Source organism: Bos indicus x Bos taurus, chromosome 21 (genome assembly GCF_003369695.1).
Source record: "Bos indicus x Bos taurus breed Angus x Brahman F1 hybrid chromosome 21, Bos_hybrid_MaternalHap_v2.0, whole genome shotgun sequence".
Taxonomy (NCBI): Eukaryota; Metazoa; Chordata; class Mammalia; order Artiodactyla; family Bovidae; genus Bos; species Bos indicus x Bos taurus.
The window spans coordinates 49,282,864-49,301,116 of NC_040096.1; the positions used below are offsets into that span (position 1 = coordinate 49,282,864).

General features: G+C 39.1%; 1 long non-coding RNA gene across 4 annotated transcripts in view; it reads left to right on the top strand.

Moving 5' to 3' along the window:
• The window catches only part of LOC113879632, a 77,981-nt gene that overhangs the window by 38,221 nt on the left and 21,507 nt on the right, over window positions 1–18,253 (top strand). For 2 of the 4 annotated variants that reach the window (XR_003507399.1, XR_003507398.1), the window contains exons 5-7: window positions 3,077–3,380; window positions 5,677–5,781; window positions 11,924–12,008. This is a non-coding gene — a long non-coding RNA (uncharacterized LOC113879632). Of the gene's footprint in view, window positions 1–3,076; window positions 3,381–5,676; window positions 5,782–11,923; window positions 14,383–16,509; window positions 16,647–18,253 lie in introns of those variants that run through there. The other 2 variants (XR_003507400.1, XR_003507397.1) reach the window with 2 other exon arrangements.

Sequence of the window (18,253 nt, forward strand, 5' to 3'; positions counted from 1 at the left end):
TAGGGCAGGAAAAATAGCTGAGCCTGCATTTTTTTTTTAACATGACAAAGAAATGTGCCGTGATAAAAGGGCAGAGAGTGCATACAAAAAGATTTATTGCTGAGTGTCTTGAAAAACCACCTGTCAGGGAGTGAACAAAGCGGGATTGGAAGAGGAGGAAGTTCAGTTGTGATGCATTTTATCTTCGGCACTGTGAGCTCTAGACCTGATATGGTCCAGCTCTGACTGTTGTATTTGTCCATTTGTCAAAATTGGACAAAGGAGTATGAAGAGATAGATCCCTTTCATATATGCCCATCATATGACAAACATACGTTTGTCATCTGGCAATAAAAAATACCCTGCACTTTTGTGACAGAAGCCCTACCTCTTTCTGATGACCAAGATCAATTACTCCTGCCAGATTTGTTTCTTGGCTCAAGATACTTGGAGTGACCAGGCGACAGTTGTAACTTAAAGTTTAATGGGCTCTGTCCCTTGGTGAGAACAGGACTTCCAGATTCATAGAACCTAGCATTGCAGGGAAAGGAAATATAAATTTCTAAATGGGCGCTGGGACTGAGAAGGCCATTCCTGGTTCTTCCCCTTGTTTCTTGCCTACATGTATGTTACTTCTTACAGATGCGATAGCATAATGTTTACTGATTTAGGGCATAACTACAACCCAGATGAGGGTGTCCTATCTTCACATGGTATCATCACCTCAACCATGCCTTCAGAATGCTTTTCGAGCATTCCAGATCACCATCTCCGATTGGCAGCTTCTGAACATTGTGGTATGTAATAGGAATAGTGCACCGAGCAATCTGTATTGACATCTCCCTTGCTTTAGTACATCTGTTTGGTCGGTAGCAAAGCTCCGTAGGATATAAAGTGAACCAGAAACATTGTTAAATCTCAGGTACTGGTGTTAAGTATCTGTCTTCTTTCCTTATTCCATTTGTTTTTAATTTAGGTTTGGGAGTTTATTTTTGGCAAAGTCATAAATGTGCATCATTTAAAATTTTTAAGTCACAAGCTCACATTTATACTTGTGGTCAGGAAAGGCAAACCCATACCTTTAATAAGTGTTGATTCTGGTCAAAGTGAATCACTGCCCCTTTCAGAGTGGAAAAGAGTTCAGTGTAATCAGTTCACCCTGTCTGATGGTCTCCTGGGGGAAATGTTCTATACTGGGGGTTCAGCTTTGGTCTCTTTCAGATTATATAAACTGTTTTAGGACTTAGCTAGATCAGCCTTGGTAAGAGGGAGCCCAGACTGTTGGGCCCATGCATAGTCGCTGTTTCTGCCACCCTGGCAGCTTAGCCCATTATGCCAGCACTAAGGTGGTCAGTGACATGCTGGATGATGTCAGCTGGTTAGTATTCTGTATACTTGGTTGTTTAGTGCCTCTTCCATGGTGGAGTACTTTCTGATGGGTGTTAATATTAATAATATGTTAATACAAAGATTCTCAGTTTATGTCCTTTCCCACAGGACTATCCTCATGCCCTGTTCCCAGGAAAACCAGTCAAGAGACTTTAATCTTTTAGATGAAATTAAAGAGGCCCTGAGCTAGCAGAGTGGCAGAGACTATAAATAAATGTTATATCTGAACAGTATTTCAGGTTAGGCTTGTGATACTTTAGAGACTCCAAAATTTTCAATCTGATTAATTATGAGGATTAGAAATTCATCTTAACTGAGGCAAAGGATTTAGGAAAAAGTTGGTCTGTAGGTGAGACAGATACATTTTATTTATTTATTTTTATTGGCGGATACTTGCTTTACAGTGTTTTTGGTTTCTGCTGTACAACAGCATTAATCAGCTGTAAGTATACATCTGTCCCCTCCCTCATGAGCCTCTCTCCCTCCTGTCCCCCTGTCCTACCCTCTAGGTCGCTGTGGAGCAGCAAGCTGCATTACACAGCAGCTTCACACTAGCTGTTTTATACATGGCAGTGTGTTTATGTCGATGCCACTCTCTTAATTCATTCCACCTTCTCCTTCCTCTGCTGTGTCCTCACGTCTGTTCTCTACATCTGTGTGTCTGTTCCTGGTCTGGAACTCAAGAAAGAGGTCAGAATTAGAGACACATAGCCATGTCATAGGGCTACCCATTTCACAACTCAGAACTGCAGGGAAAAGTTTATTTGCTATCACTGCTCTAATTCACCCTCTACAAGTCTCAATTTGCTGGTTATTGGGGGATTGGTAGTATGAGGGAACAAACAACAGTAACAAAAAATACAAGGAAATTGCCAGGTTTTAAACTTAGGCTCGTGTAAGCATTTAAACATTTCCTTTCAGGTTTCAGTAGTGTTTAATGTCTTAGTAGAACTGCTCTTAAGCGTTTCTCTCTAAGATGTTATCTGAGTATATGATGGAGAGGTGGCTTCTGTGATCTTCTGGCTTGAAGAAGGCAGGATTCGCAGATTTCTATATTGTCACAAGGTTCCTCTGTTCACCATGGTGATATCCTCTGTCAGTTGCTGCTCTTCTGTTTGGACTCCTGTCCTTTAGTTTGGTCAGAGCCTAGTGATGCTTCTTGGCTCTCAAGACCTCTGGTATTAGAGACCACTCTGAAATCTGGCAGTGAGTTGGGGTCAGTTCAGCTTGGGTGGCTCACTTCGAGCCATGACCCTCAGCCTCACACAGAAACCTCAACTGGCAATCTCCCTAGCTAGATAGTCTGGGGTTAACCTATGCCAGCCTTGGAGAAACTAAGCTCAGAGTGCCTCTCTAACAAGACTCAATTGCAAAGTTTTTGTTACCATATTTTGATACTTTCCTATTTATTTGCTGTTTGTTTAGTATTTGTCACTACCTACCCTTCCCTTACAGTATCCATGTACACAAGAATATCAACTCATAATAATGGGGACCTTCTCAGTCTTGTTCATCACTGAATCACAAACTCCAAGGATAAGTACCTGTCACATGGTTGGCCCTTAATAGATTTTTGTTAATGAAGGACAGAAATAATAGGTGAAATCCCTAAGTAAGAGTATATCAAGTGAGAACAAGATGAGGACTAAACTGTTTAGTCCTAAACAGTTCTAGAAGAACTAAACTGTTCTTCTACCTTCTCTTTTAGAGGTAAGAAGAAGAGGTTCCAGGGAAGAAAACTGAGAACTGATTGAGAAGTATGAAGAGGATGGAGTGCAGAAGATGGGGAGAAGCATGTTCAGTCGAGTGTGATAATCCCTATTGCCCAAAGTGTCAGGAGTTGAGTCGGAGTAACTGAAGCTGACAAGTCTGTTGATGATAGGTAATCTGGAGGAGGAAAGCAGTATCAAGATACAAGTCTGAGAAAACTCAGGTCTCAAGAAATCGTGCCATCAAAGGGAGAAGAGAACTGTGGCAGCAAGTAAAATCTTTTATGAAGATTGATGGTGAAGGTAAGAAGGACTTAGGATTTGTCGCTGGGCTCTTCAGAAACAGGACTCAATGGAGGGCTCTTTTCCCCCCAAGACAGAAGAAGCTTGGTGTTTTGATACATAGGGAGGAAGGTGAGGAAAAGAGGAGGAAGACTGAAGAAAGATAATTTATGAGTTAAGGTCTCAGAACTTAACTGGAAAAGGATGAGATCAACCTTGGAATGGAAGGCAAGAAGGAAAGAGGAATGAGTGGGAAATAGAAGGTGTGAGGCAAATGGGAAGAACATACAGGAATTTCCATCAGCTTTTGCTTAATGAAATAGAGGTATCCAGATTATCTGCTAAGGGTACTTGTATATAGACCCCTGTAAGAATTGGTCTCCTACCTCCCACACTTCATTTGCATGTTCTTTGACTATCTCCTGACTGAGGGTAAACAGCCAGGCTCCCTGGAAGTGCCTTTCCAGAGAGTTCTGAAGAAGAGAACTCTAGTTCTTGTTCAAACTCAGGGGACTTGGGTGCCCTGGAGTTCCACAGAATTCATATGCAGATCTCAATAGATCTCAAACTCAGCTCTGTTTGTGATCCTGGGTTATGTAACTAACATGGATAATTCAAATATCACAACTTTCAGTTTCTTTTGTACCTCAACAATGGGGACTCATTATCAAATAGATAAAATTTATTTACTCTGAATGTTTTGTCTTCATTGGTGCTCTTAACTGATGAGAGAGTCCATCAGTATCTTGTTTTGGATTACCTTATAAAAATGAAGAGTTTATGGATTATATGCTGATGGAAAAATTACCTACTGAGGTAGCTTCATATTTGTTCTTTACTGATTTCATGTATATGAATTTTGCAAAATGTGAGTTTTTTGAATGAGCGCACACACACACACACACACACACACACATATATAAGGAAGTACATAATGTGCATATCTGAAGCCAAAATATTTAAAGTTATTTTGAATTAATAAAAGTTTATATGTAATAATATTTACTTTGCTTGTGCTTTTTTGACTGTCATTCATTTATTCATTTACCAAATACTTACTGGCTACAATGTATAGGTTCTGTTCCAGGTACTAGGAGTATAAATGCACCAAAGATACAGTCCCTGAGTTTCAAGGAATTTATGGTCTGGTTATAGGAGACAGATGTTGTAATAAAACAAGTACTGTGGTGTATTGTATGTGCTAAGAAAGAAATATGTACAGGATGAACTAGGGCCTGAGGGAGGGAGCAGTCAATTTCTGTTTCAGAAGGGTGAGAACTTGCTGTCAAAAAGTTTTGAAGTAGGAGGCAGATTGCCCTGCAACCGGGGTAAAGCAATTGGAGATTCATTCCCTATGAACTGAAACTCTCAAGAAGAGAAAAGCAGGATAATTAAGGGAGGAGGCTGGACCCTGCCCAAACTCCCCGACCACAGATGCACAGAAAAGTCTCCTTGGATGTTAAAGGAGGAGTTATGTCAAAGGATGTTCTGTACCCGTACTCCTTTTTGGTAAAATCCATCTTGGCTAAGAGATGTGTGTGCACACATGGGAGGACCCTAAGATATACCAAATATGGACATAACCAGCCAGCAAAACCACTGGCTGAAGGAAACCTGTAAGAAATATCCCATAAAGTTAATCCAAACTGCCACGACAGTGCAACTCAGGGACTGTCTCTCTGAGTGCTCATGTCTGTTCACACGTACTATACTCTTTTCCCTCTTAATAAATACTTCACATGCTTCACTACTTTCTGTATCTTTGTGGAAATTCTTTTCTGCAAAGCCGAAAGGCCCATGTCATGGACCACTGGTCTAGTGGGTAGGAACTGATGTTTTCACTGCCGTGACCCCGCCTCAATCTCTCCTTGGGAACCCACCCCCTGCCCCAGTCCCCACCCCCAAGCCACTGCAGGCCAAGGCCACCCACCTTGGGTAAGTTTTACTGATGAAATGGTGCCTGAATCTTGAAAAGTAAGAAAGTGTTTTTGTTAAGTTTGCCATTAGATAATACGAAGTCTTTGAGGACAAAGAACTTCCTTTTAAACAAGTTTGTATTCTAGCACAAAGGAAGAATTTGCCAATAAATGAAAGTCTCTTAAGGTTTCTAAACAATTTCAAATTTAAAACTACTGAATGTTATAAAGGTATTTCTGTTTTCAAATACCAGCAGGTGGCAATATTACCCCATGAAAAAAGACTGATCGCCAAAAGCTGAAAATGTCTTTCCTGAATTTCTGTATCTGGTAATGAGGGTGTTCTGAATTAAAAATGGATAAGAAAAACTAAGTTTGAATTTTTTTATTTTTCTCAACAGGCTAATTGAAAATGCCAGTGTTGGAACCCCACCCCCCTCCTCCTTCCCATTCATCCTGAGCCCAAGAGATCTCCATAAAATTGACCTGGATGCCTTTCATTCAAGGTTTGTGGGAGTCTGAAGCCCGTCTCAAGATTTCTCCACTACACTGAGCCAGGAAGAAAAACCGAGCTCCCTGTCTGATGTCCAGTAAAAGCCAATTTACAGAAAATATTCATGAATCTAAGAGATGTTAGTGACGATTTGGGGAAAGGATAAAGGATAGAGTTTATACATCAGCAGTGTAAACAAGCTCAAGTGAATTGGCCTCCCAGGTCTCAAAATGCCCTTCAGCTGTGCAACATCTTGGAGTTTCACTGAATTCTTTTGTTTCAGCCCTTCATCTGGTTGGCTCCTCTTTTACCCTTCTAGGCCTTGGAACTTCAATTTCTTTTCCTTTTCTCCTCTCCCCCTCTCTCCATCTCCTTCCTATTTCCCTGTTGCCTCTCCCTGCCTCTGCCTCTCCTCTTCCCTTTTTCTTTCTCCTGGTCTTGCACCCCCAAAACCCACTAAGATTGCCTACAGTAAAGGGCTCTTCCCTCTGTGTGATCCCCACTTCCTTAAAGGCATTAGCAGCAGTTTATTACCTTGAAACAGAAGGCAGACCAATTTTTCAGTTTTCAGTGTAATAAAAATACTTGAAATACATGCCCTGCAGATATTAAAAAGAATCCCCAAGGCTGTGATTTTGGTTTTCAGCTGGTGTTTGCAGGTTTTTCTTTAGTAGGGTAATGTTAAGTGAGCTTGTTAGGGTCCTCTGCACCTCTCTGCATCTTCCATGTGCCTACAAAATAAACTGCCCTTGTAGCTCAGCTGGTAAAGAATCCACCTGCAATGTGGGAGACCTGGATTCTTTCCCTGGGTTGGGAAGATCCCCTGGAGAAGGGAAAGGCTAACCACTTCAGTATTCTGGCCTGGAGAACTGTATAGTCCGTGAGGTCACAAAGAGTTGGACACAACTGAGCAACTTTCACTTTCGTCCATGATCTATCATACTTGCATTATTTGCCATGGATTTTTTTTGAAGGCGATGGCACCCCACTTCAGTACTCTTGCCTGGAAAATCCCATGGATGGAGGAGCCTGGTGGGCTGCAGTCCATGGGGTTGCTGAGGGTCGGACTCGACTGAGTGACTTCACTTTCACTTTTCACTTTCATGCATTGGAGAAGGAAATGGCAACCCACTCCAGTGTTCTTGCCTGGAGAATCCCAGGGACAGGGGAGCCTGGTGGGCTGCCGTCTATGGGGTCGCACAGAGTCGGACATGACTGAAGCGACTTAACAGCAGCAGCAGCAGCAATACAAAAAATATTGGAATCTGTCACCTAGAATCTATGATTGTTAACATTTTGTTGTATTTACCTTCTGTGCATCTAAGTTTCTGATGCATTTCAGACTAAGTTGCAGACATAGGTACTTTTCACTCCTAGACATTTTGGCGTTCATGTAATTTTTTTTCTAGGTAAAATTTATATAACTGATATTCAGATTTTAAGTATACTATTAGATAAGTTTTGAGCAATGCAAAAGCCTGGGTTATCTAAACCCCTATTGAAATATAGAAAATTTCCATAAAGGATATGTTTGTTTGTTAGTTTTTCCATACACAAGGAGTGTAAAATGGTTAAGTTCTGGACATTTCCAGGTCTGAGTACACTATTGGTAAGAAATTGCTTATTATAGTGTAATGGATTTAAAGTGAGTTGTATAGGTATAGAAACCCAGTTCAAATTAAGCTCTGCATCTGTGCTTTTTGCTGTTTCAATTGAGCTCTGACTTGACAAGCAAGCAGAAACACTCAAGCAAAGTGGGCACTGCCTGTCAGTTAAGAGCAGGAGCTAGGTCTGTTTTTTGATACGTATCTCAACTATCCAGGAGGCTTTATACCTTTGACACTCAAATATTTCCTGTCGCCACACTATCTGTTACAAAAATTTATTGTCTATTCTATGGCTGTTGTTTGCGCACCTAGGAAATAAGCATGGGACTATAGAAGTCAAAACCACGGAGAATGTCACATATCCTTCTTAGGTGGTCATCAGTCAGTACTTGAAATAGGGTTAAAAGAATAGGATCTGTAAAGCTTCTCCACAGCCCAGAGGTAAAGAAAGACAGATAACTAAATTCAGACAGAACGGCTTTGAGGCTTCAGGAGTAATAGACCTGGATTCTGAGTTTTCTTATGCTTCCTATTGGAGTTCAAATCAATGCTTGACCTTCCCTGGACCTGTAGGTTCATGCAGATGAGTAGTTACTGCTTCTTGAAGGTGTTTATATGGAAAAGTCCTGATGCATGTTTATAGAAAGAAATATATAGGACAACAGTACATGTTACTTTCTTAAGTTTTAGTAAAGATATTCGGATATCTTTTTAAATGCTACATCCAAATTTCAACACGTCAAATGCCCGCTGAGGACCATAACACATCATTGCTTGCCATTCTTTTTTTAAATTGAAGAATAGTTGATTTACAATGTTGTGTTAGATTCTGTTTACAGCCAAGTGATTCAGTTTAATATATATGTAAATATGTATATTATTTTTCAGATTATTTTCCGTTATGGGTATTGAATATTGATACAAGATATTGAATATCACTTATATGTAGAATCTAAAAAAATGATACAAATGAACTTATTTACAAAGCAGAAACAGACTGACAGACATAGAAAACAAATGTATGGTTACTAAGGGGAAAGCAGGGTGAGGGATAAATTAGGAATTTGGGATTAACAGATACACATTATATATAAAGTAGATAATAAGGACCTACTGTAGCACAGGGTAATTGCCATTCTTTGTTTTTTAGGTGGTTCCTGCTTTACTGACTTAGAGTCTAATATGCAGAGTGAAATCTGTGTCTGAATTGCTGTCTTGGTCACAAATCTCTTTCTTCACAGATGGAAATTTTCTCCAGAATAAATAAGTAGTGTTTTGGTCAGTGTTCAGTTTTGGAGATTAAAACTCACTATAGTCAGTTTGAACACAAAGAGATTCTTCAGAGTATTAAATGGCTCACAGATTCTAGGTTGAGCTTCCAGGAATGGTTCCCAGCTTACACTGGCTGTCAGGAGATTATTGCTTTTAACCCAAGCAGGATGCTATAGTATCAGAAAGAAATGGCTAAGTTATTAGCTCCTGAACCTCTGCTATGAGCAGAAAATAGTCTGCCAATTTAGGAAGCTGCTGTCCCAAACCACACCAACAAAGTGAGTGCCAAAGTCCAGTTTAACATCTGATGGTAGGAACTTAAATTCTAGAACCCTAGGTACAAGGGATTGTGAAATAGTTTTTAGCTAGTTAGCCTCAGCATGTCAGAAGAAGTTAAGACATGTAGTGAGTGAGCCATTTCAATGTCTTCCAGTATCTTCTAGGAATAGTGAAAGTTTGGAGAGTTTATCAAGATGTTGACATAGGAGGCTCCTGAATATTCTTCCTCTCATGGAAGCATCATGTATATAGGTGCATTCTGAGAAATTCCCTCTGAAAAAACAATTGAGAAACTAGCTAAGCAATTTCTATATATCAGACATATGAAAAAACACAAAATGGGTAGGAAAGGCAGAGACACATGCTCACTATAAACTCTGCGCCCAGGAGTGAAATACTATTGAGAGAGAATGCCTATTCCCAGCTTCTCCCTGAGAAGCAGAGTTTGGACTGTGCATCTAGCACCTCAGCTTTTGACTCCCACGTGAGGGATGGGTTTCCAAGATACCAAGCCCACAGCTACTTCAGTTCAGTCACTCAGTCATGTCTGACTCTTTGCAACCCCATAAACCGCAGCATCCCAGGCCTCCCTGTCCATCACCAACTCCCAGAGTTCACCAAAACCCATGTCCATTGAGTTGGTGATGCCAGCCCATAGCTAACATCATACTTAATGGTGAAAAGCTGAAAACTACCTTTAACATTAGGAACAAGGCAAAGATGCCACTTCTGTCACTTTTATTCAGCATAGTACTGTAAGTTATAGCCAGAACAATTAGACAAAAAAATAAAATAATCCAAATAAACAAGGAACAGAAGTCTCTTTTTGCAGATGATATGATATTAGATACAGAAAACCATAGGACTTCTCTATAAAACTGTTAGGACTAATAAAAATTCAGTAAATTTGCAGGAATCAAAATCAGTATACAAAATTAGTTGCTTTTCTATATATTAACAATGAACTACCAGAAAGAAATTAATAATCATTTATAATTGTATCAAAATAATAAAATATTAATACTTAGCAAATATAACCAAGGAGGTGAGAGATCTGTACACTGAAAAGTGTAAGACAATGATGAATAAAATGAAGACAAAATGGAAAGATATTCCATATTCATAGATTAAAAATATTGCTGAAATGTCCATTCAGTATAATCTCTATAAAAGTTCCAATGAAATTTTTCATAGAAATAGAACAAACAATTCTAAAATTTGATCCATAAAAGACCCCCAAATTTGAAATCAGTCTTGAGTAAAAACAGCAAAGCTGGAGGCATCACACTGCCTAACTTCAAACCAAATTACAAATCTGTAGTAATCAAAACAGTATGATGCTGGTATAAAAACACACTCAGAGGTCAATGTAACAGAACAGAGAGTCTTGAAACAAACCATATAAGGTCAGTTATTTTTTACAAAAGAGGCAAGAATATGCAATGGAGAAATGAAAGTCTCTTCAGTAAATGTTGGGAGTACTGGATATCCGCAAGCAAAAAAATGAACTGTATTATACCATACATTGAAATTAACTCAAAATAGATTAGGGAATAGGCCTTAATTGAAGGTGTTGGTGAAGTTGTGTTCCTTTATGAAGGCTCCAGGGAAGAATTCATTTCCTTGCCTTTTCCATTTTCTAGAGGCTTTTTAGGAGAAGGCAATGGCACCCCCTCCAGTACTCTTGCCTGGAAAATCCCATGGACAGAGGAGCCTGGTGGGCTGCAGTCCGTGGGGTCGCTAAGAGTCGGACGCGACTGAGCGACTTCACTTCCACTTTTCACTTTCATGCATTGGAGAAGGAAATGGTAACCCACTCCAGTGTTCTTGCCTGGAGAATCCCAGGGACAGGGGAGCCTGGTGGGCTGCCGTCTATGCGGTCGCACAGAGTCGGACACGACTGAAGCAACTTAGCAGCAGCAGCAGCAGCAGAGGCTTTTTATATTCCTTGCCTTGTGGTCTCTTTCCTCGATACTCAAAACCAGCAAAGGAGACTGAGTGAATAATCCTTATTTAAAATTGTTTCTTCAATTACAAGCATATTTTGAACAAATATTTTTCATTTGTTTTTCTCATATCACATTTATTTAATTCATTTAGTAATAGTTTTTCACAGGCTCTGTATTCAAGTTTTTCTGTTACTCATCTATAGAGGCCTGCTGTTTGCCTAGAGAATTATGGGTGCACTCTCCTTGACTTGACTTCCTACTCTACTTTAATCTGGTACTTTCTCATCCATACTCTTAGAATTTATGCTGGATTTGAGTTGGAGGCCTGGAAACATTTGTCCTATAATCTTTCTTTAAGGCCTTTAGCTACCCAAAAGTGAAGGGAAAGTAAGCTGAGTTTGCTATCAACTGGCGTCTGCAGTTTGGGTGTGATGAATCACACCCCCTGAGCACACATCGTTTCTGGGGATGCTTTCTCTGAATCTTGGTCGTCCAGAGAAGCAGCCAGCCTCAGGAAGAGGGGGGACAAGTGTGTGACTCTGTGGCTCATGGGCATTTTATTTGGTGGCATCACCGTGATTCTTTCTGTTTAGCAGTTATTTACCATATACTTCATTCTTAAGATATTGCTTCCTACCCCTCATGGATATCCTTTTTAAGTAATTTAATGATGAAGAGACAGACGTTGCAACTGACAACTTTTTTTGGACATGCATGAAGTGAAGTGAGGTCGCTCAGTCGTGTCCGACTCTTTGCAACCCCATGGTCCTCTGGGACAGAGGTCCTTACCAGGCTGCTCTGTCCATGGGATTTTCCAGGCAAGAATACTGGAGTGGGGTGCCATTTCCTTCTCCAGGAGATCTTCCCAACCCAGGGATTGAACCTGGGTCTACCACATTGTAGGCAGACGCTTTACCGTCTGGTGGGTATATAAGGTGAATTTGATTATTTAAAGAAGATCTAAGGCACATGGACCAGTAGAGAGGCTAAAATGTAAGGGCAAGGATATTTGTTTTGTCCACTTATGTATCCAGTTTCCCTCAAACAGGTTCTGACACCTAGTAGATGCTCATGAATATTTGTTGAATGAAGGACTGAAGATAGAAGAGAGACAGATGAAATGAGATCATGAGGTAAGAAAGAAGGGGTTGAGTCAAGGCAATCTCCTTCCTTTGAGACTGGCGACAAAAAATAAGCACACTTCGATAAAACTGGAGCTCAAGGAGAGGGAAATTATGCTTTATGATGTCTATATTCTTCATAAAGTGGAAGTTCAGGCCATAGGTTGAGAGTGAGGGTGAGAATAGAATAGAGTTGAGTAGAGTAGCAGAAGAGAACATAAAATGCAGCTTGAACAGAGCGTTAAAGCTTTGGAACTCTTTCATAAAAGTGGCAAAGGAATTTAACTTGGGGTGCATATGGGGCTACTGAATAATGCTGGAGTCTTAGCTTAGGAACTTGAACCAATCAATTTAATTATGCTGTTTTTTCTATAATTATGTGATTTCTTTTTTTGAAGTCTGAAAAAAAAAAGGATAAAATACGCCCACAGTTAGGTAGGCAAGTGTTGTACACTGTCAAAGGAAATTGAAGGCATGGCTAGAAAATGGTAGAAATAACTGTCTACAAGATTGTAGCGGCTTCTTCCTTGTAAGGTTGCTGTGAGAATGAAATGAGGTGATATTTATGCAGCACTTAGAGTAGGGCCTGGCAGAGTAAGCTCTCAATAAATGTTAATTATAACTCCTGATTAAGTTAGAAAGACAAAATTAAAGGGGCTGATAGTTTGGGAAAGTGGTTAGAGAGAGAAGCTTTAAGGTAAGCCTTAGGTAAGCCTTAAGATGAGTGAAAGGACTAGAGAATTTAGGTGGATTTAGTTTCAGAGTTCAGTAGTCCAGAAATTAGTGATTATAATTAAGGTTGATGTTTTGGTTATTTCCTGAGACAGTATTGCTGAAGTGCTGCAGAAGCCAAGTGTGTTGTAGGGGTCTGGATCAGACAACTGTGCAGTAGTACTATTTAATGTTTCCTTCATGTGTATGATTGAATCAGGCTGAACATGGCAGGATTCAGGGTGTGAAGGAGTATCTTGAGCCAGATGCTTCAGATCTTAATGAACATGGTGGAGTGGTTTGGAGGCTGGTAACAAAAGTGTTAAGCATGGGAAGAGAAGAGTGGTTCTATATAGTGGTGGGAGCTTCAAAGGCAAGGGTACAGTTGAAGAGCATCAAAAGAGAAAAGTTCTGAAGTTGGTAGCACAAAGTCTGGAGAGCAACTCGACTTTGAGAGTGCCCCCAGTGTCCCCCTCTCCAATACAAGGCTACAAAGGTGAGAGATGGCAAGTTTGCTTTCTCCCAGGGTCTCACAACAACGTGAATCAGCAGTAAGTATACATGTATTCCCCTCCCTCTTGAGCTTCCCTCACCCCATCCCAACCCTCTAGGTCATCACAGGGCACCAGGCTGAGCTCCCTGTGTTATACAGCAAATTCCCACTAGCTATCTGTTTTACACATGGTAGCGTACATGTTTCAGTGCTATTGTCTCAATTCCTCCCGTCTTCTCCTTTCCCGGCTGAGTCCACCACATGCCCATTTTCTACGTCTGCATCTCTATTCCTGCCCTGCAGATTGGTTCATCAGTACCATTTTTTCTAGATCCCATATTTATATGCATTAATATATATTTGTTTTTCTCTTTCTGACTTACTTCACTCTGCGTAACAGGCTCTTGGTTCCTCTACCTCACTTTCACTGACTTGACATAAAGTTTCTATTGATAAAATTATGTCACTAAGTGGTATTTATATATAAGTGAAAATTTAGTAAGTAAAAGCCAGCAGTATTGTACCAGTTTACTTCTTAAGCCCTTTTGTACCCCGCGTTGTGATGCTTGGACTCTGTAAACTCCACTTTTACTCTGTTAAGCTGGCTCCCTGTTAGGCTCTTCCACTAGGGAGTGTTAGAGGAGACTGGGAGGTGGCAGGAGAAAGGAGGGACTTGCTGCAGCCTGTCAGCTTCCAGTTTTCTTTCTGCCTTCTTCCTGTTCCTGTGAGCATTAGCTCAGCAGCCCTTCACCAGGCAGCTGCAGTTCCCTCCCTCCTACAGCATTAAGTGGGAGTGGTTTGCCAGTTTTCCAATACTTGCAGAAAGAAATTCCTTGTGCACAACTCCCTCCACCCCAACCCTCAACATAAGCATCAGGCATGCAGCGTCACCTCGGATGTTTGAGTCCATATGGGCTCCCTCCTGTACTTTTCTAGTTTCTAAGTTTTAACAACCTCTTTCCTTGTTCCTCCAACCCTACAGGTGGAGATAGCTACTTTCTGCAGTTGCTATTTCTGATATCTTAAGAATGTTTTTTATTTCTCCAGTTTCCAATTTTTAAAATTCTCTTCATTCAAATAACTGTGTGATTGCTGCCTCCTCACTGTAACCCTACTGATATAATTGTCTTCTTTAATTTTTAATTCATGGACAATTTAGGATTATATCTTAATCACATGCAATATGCATTTATTATGTGATGTTATTATTTAATGTATGACATATTTTTCCAAGAATTAATTATAAAATAAATATTATAGATAGAAATAAAAATTAAATCAGTTTAGTTTTATGAAAAACTTTCTGCATTGCTCTTATTTTTCTCAATTTCACTATAAATAATGAAACCTTAATCAGAGCCTCATTTGCCTGTGGACAGCCATTTGGGTACTCTGTATTTAGTACAAATGACTGGATTTTAAATTAAAATACTTCACTTTGGTCAAGACTCACATGTTTAGGTAATATAATTAACATTTCTGAGCTCTGAATCAAACCAGATTGAGTTCTAAATTTACTTTGGAAAGATAGGATGTAAATGCCAATCATAAAAATTTGGTTTGAGGTGGTTAATTGGAAAATCTTTGAGAGCAGATAAAAATCTTCAGTTTGGTCTCAGTAAAGTACTTTCTTCCTTTATCATTTACAAGCCCATAAAGTTAAAGATGAATGAGTTATTACATGCAAAAACCTTGTGGGGTGGATATTCTGAATTGTTACTCTTTCCTGGGACTGAACCTGTGCTGAGGATTCTGCTTTTAGCTGTAAAATCAAAGTGGATCAATTTTTCATTGTCAAGGAAGTCATTTGTTAGTCTATCTATCTACCTACCTACCTATCCATCTACCATCCATTTACCTATCCATCCATCCATCCATCCATCCTATCACCTATTTATCAGAAAAGTATAGGACTGAATAAAATAATGAATAAAAAAGCACATCTACACCAGTCTTTTCATTCTATTTGCTTAACTAATTTAGAGTATAAGCTAGTTTCCCTTGTGGCTCAGACAGTAAAGAATCCGCCTGCAGTGCAGGAGACACAGGTTTGATCCCTGGGTTGGGAAGATTCCCCGGAGAAGGAAATGGCTACCCACTCCAGTATTCTTGCCAGGAAAATTTCATGGATAGAGAAACCTGGTGGGCTATAATCCATGGGGTGGCAAACAGTCAGACACAACTGAGAGACTTTCATTCATTCGTTCATGCACACATGTTCTTTTCCTTTTACCTCACCACACATCTTAGTGACCCAGAGCTTCTTATCCTATATAATATTCTTTATCAATAATTTTTCAGGCTTCCCTCATAGCTCAGTTGGTTAAGAATCTGCCTGCAATGCAAGAGACCCAGGTTTGATTCCTGGGTCAGGAAGATCCCCTGGAGAAAGAAATGGCAACTCACTCCAGTATTCTTGCCTGGAGAATCCCATGGACAGAGGAGCCTAGCAGGCTACAGTCCATGGGGTTGCAAGAATCGGACATGACTTAGAGATTAAACCACCACACTATCATAATTTTGTATTTGCCTTTGAACTTCCAAAATAACTAACCTTAACTCTTAAAGCATATATTATGTGGTCTTGTGAGTCCATCTAGTCTAGGTGTGGTCTCACAATAACCTAATTTACTGGACAGGGGTTATTGGTTTTAATACCAATATTTAAATTTATATGGATGTGGTAATGATGAGAGAACCACTAATGACTTTATTTTGTTCTTTCTATTGGATATCTGTTTTTTGACTAGATATGAATACTTCAGAAATGTATTCAATGATCATAAAATTGTTTTGGTGAACACAGATTTAGGTATATGGGTATGATATGATCCTAAAGCATGTTTAGGCTAAACTGTTCAAATGGTCTGATTCATTCTTCTAATTTTGGGGACATGTTATTTTATTAAATATTATATTGACTTTATTTAGAGATGAGTAATGTTTAAAGTTTTTAAATGACCATTTCTTTGCTGGAACTTGTCATTTCGAATTATGTTTCGGGAGCTGGGTCAGATCAATGGCAATGTTCTTAAATAGAGTCTGTGAACTTCTATGTTTGAGATATCCAGTTGCTCTTGCCCTTTCTGCGGTGTGTATATATGCTTGGGCTTCCCAAGAGGTGTAGTTGGTAAAGAATCTGCATGCCAATGCAGGAGATGCAGGAGATTCAGGTTTGATCCCTGGTTTGGGAAGATCCCCTAGAGTAGGAAATGCAACCCACTACAGTATTCTTACCATATGTTTTCAAATTCTTGAATTCTGTGAGTTATCCTAGTATCCTATTAATAAGTTTATATTTTGTCATAGGCTAACCAGAATTGACTTCAGCATCTCCCAAAAGTAAACCAGAAGAAAAAGGGGCGAACATTGCATGAAGAAAGGATGTTTTAATATTACCAAAAATTGGAAAGTAAAAATATACTAATTAAAACAAGGTTGATAATAAAATTTTAGGTTGTTTAGACTTTAAGGAGTTCATTCTATATATATTGCCTTTAACAAACTCTTGTAAATAGTAAATGCTATTCTGCTTTGATTTAAACATTTCATTCCTGCAATGACAGCACATAATTAACCTAGAAAATGTCTTGTAAGCCAGTTCATGATTATTAGAACTGTTGAAAAACAGGGGAAACATTTTATTTGGCAAATATATTACAGATAAACAATTTTACATTCTCCCAATGAAGAGAGGAATAACTTTAGTAACTTTCTGTGTTTCACAATAAGATCAATCCAGATTTAGGGAAATTGCTTTTATTTATAATAAACAGTTTGCTATGTTTGACCTACATAACACCTAACTTTCCAAGTTGTCAAACCTGAGCACTATTGCCTCAATTAGAGAATGTGGAAAAAAACTCGCATAGGTAAATTTTGGTTGTATATGTCACAAAGATAGTTCCTTACCTTTGTTCATACATTCAGTTATTCTACAACAATCTAATGCATGCCTTTTATATATTAGGCTTTTACTAATGCCTAGGAATCACCAGTTAAGAAATGGACAGAGACCTAATATTCTTGAGATGCTTACCTTCTAGTTTTCAAATGGGTTTGCTTTTTGTATTTGTTAATTCAGGAATCTTTCTATTAGCTTCCTTTTTTGGCAATACAATATGTGCTTTTTTTTTTTAATGTATTTTATTGGAATATAGTTGATTTACAGTGTTGATTTCTGATGTATAGCCAAGTGAGTCATATATATATATATTATCTCCAAGTGATTCATTTATATATATATATATTCTTTTTCATATTCTTTTCCATTATATTTTATCACAGGATATTGAATATAGTTCCCTGGGTTTTACAGTAGAACCATGTCCTTTATTCAGTCTACATATAGTGGTTTGCATCTACTAATCCCCAAATCCAATCCATTTCTCCCCCAATCCCCTCCCCATTGGCAACTACAAGCCTATTCTTTATGTCTATGATTCTGCTTTATAGATAAGTTCATTTATGTCCTATTTTAGATTCCATAGACAAGTGCTATCATATTGCATTTGTCTTTCTCTTTCTCATTTGCTTCACTTAGTATGGTAATCTCTAGGTCCATCCAAGTTGCTGAAAATGGCATTATTTCATTCTTTTTTATGGCCAAGTAGTATTCCATTGTATATATGTACCACATCTTTGTCCATTCATCTGTTGATGGACATTTAGGTTGTTTCCATGTATTGGCAAAGAGTCAGACAGGACTGAGGGACTAAGCGCATGTGTCTTGGCTATTGTGAATAGTGCTGCTATGAATATAGGGGTGCATATATCTTTTTGAATTATAGTTTTATCTAGATATATTCCCAGGAGTGGGACTGCTGGATCATATAGAAACTATTTTTAGTTTTTTGAGGAATTTCCATACCATTTTCCATAGTGATTGCTTCAGTTTACATTTCCACCAACAGTGTAGGAGGGTTCCCTTTTCTCTACACTCTCTCCAGCGTTTGTTATTTGTATATTTTCTAATGACGGCCGTTCTGACCAGTGTGAGGTGGTACCTCATTGTCACTGTGATTTACATTTCTCTAATAATTAGCAATGTTGA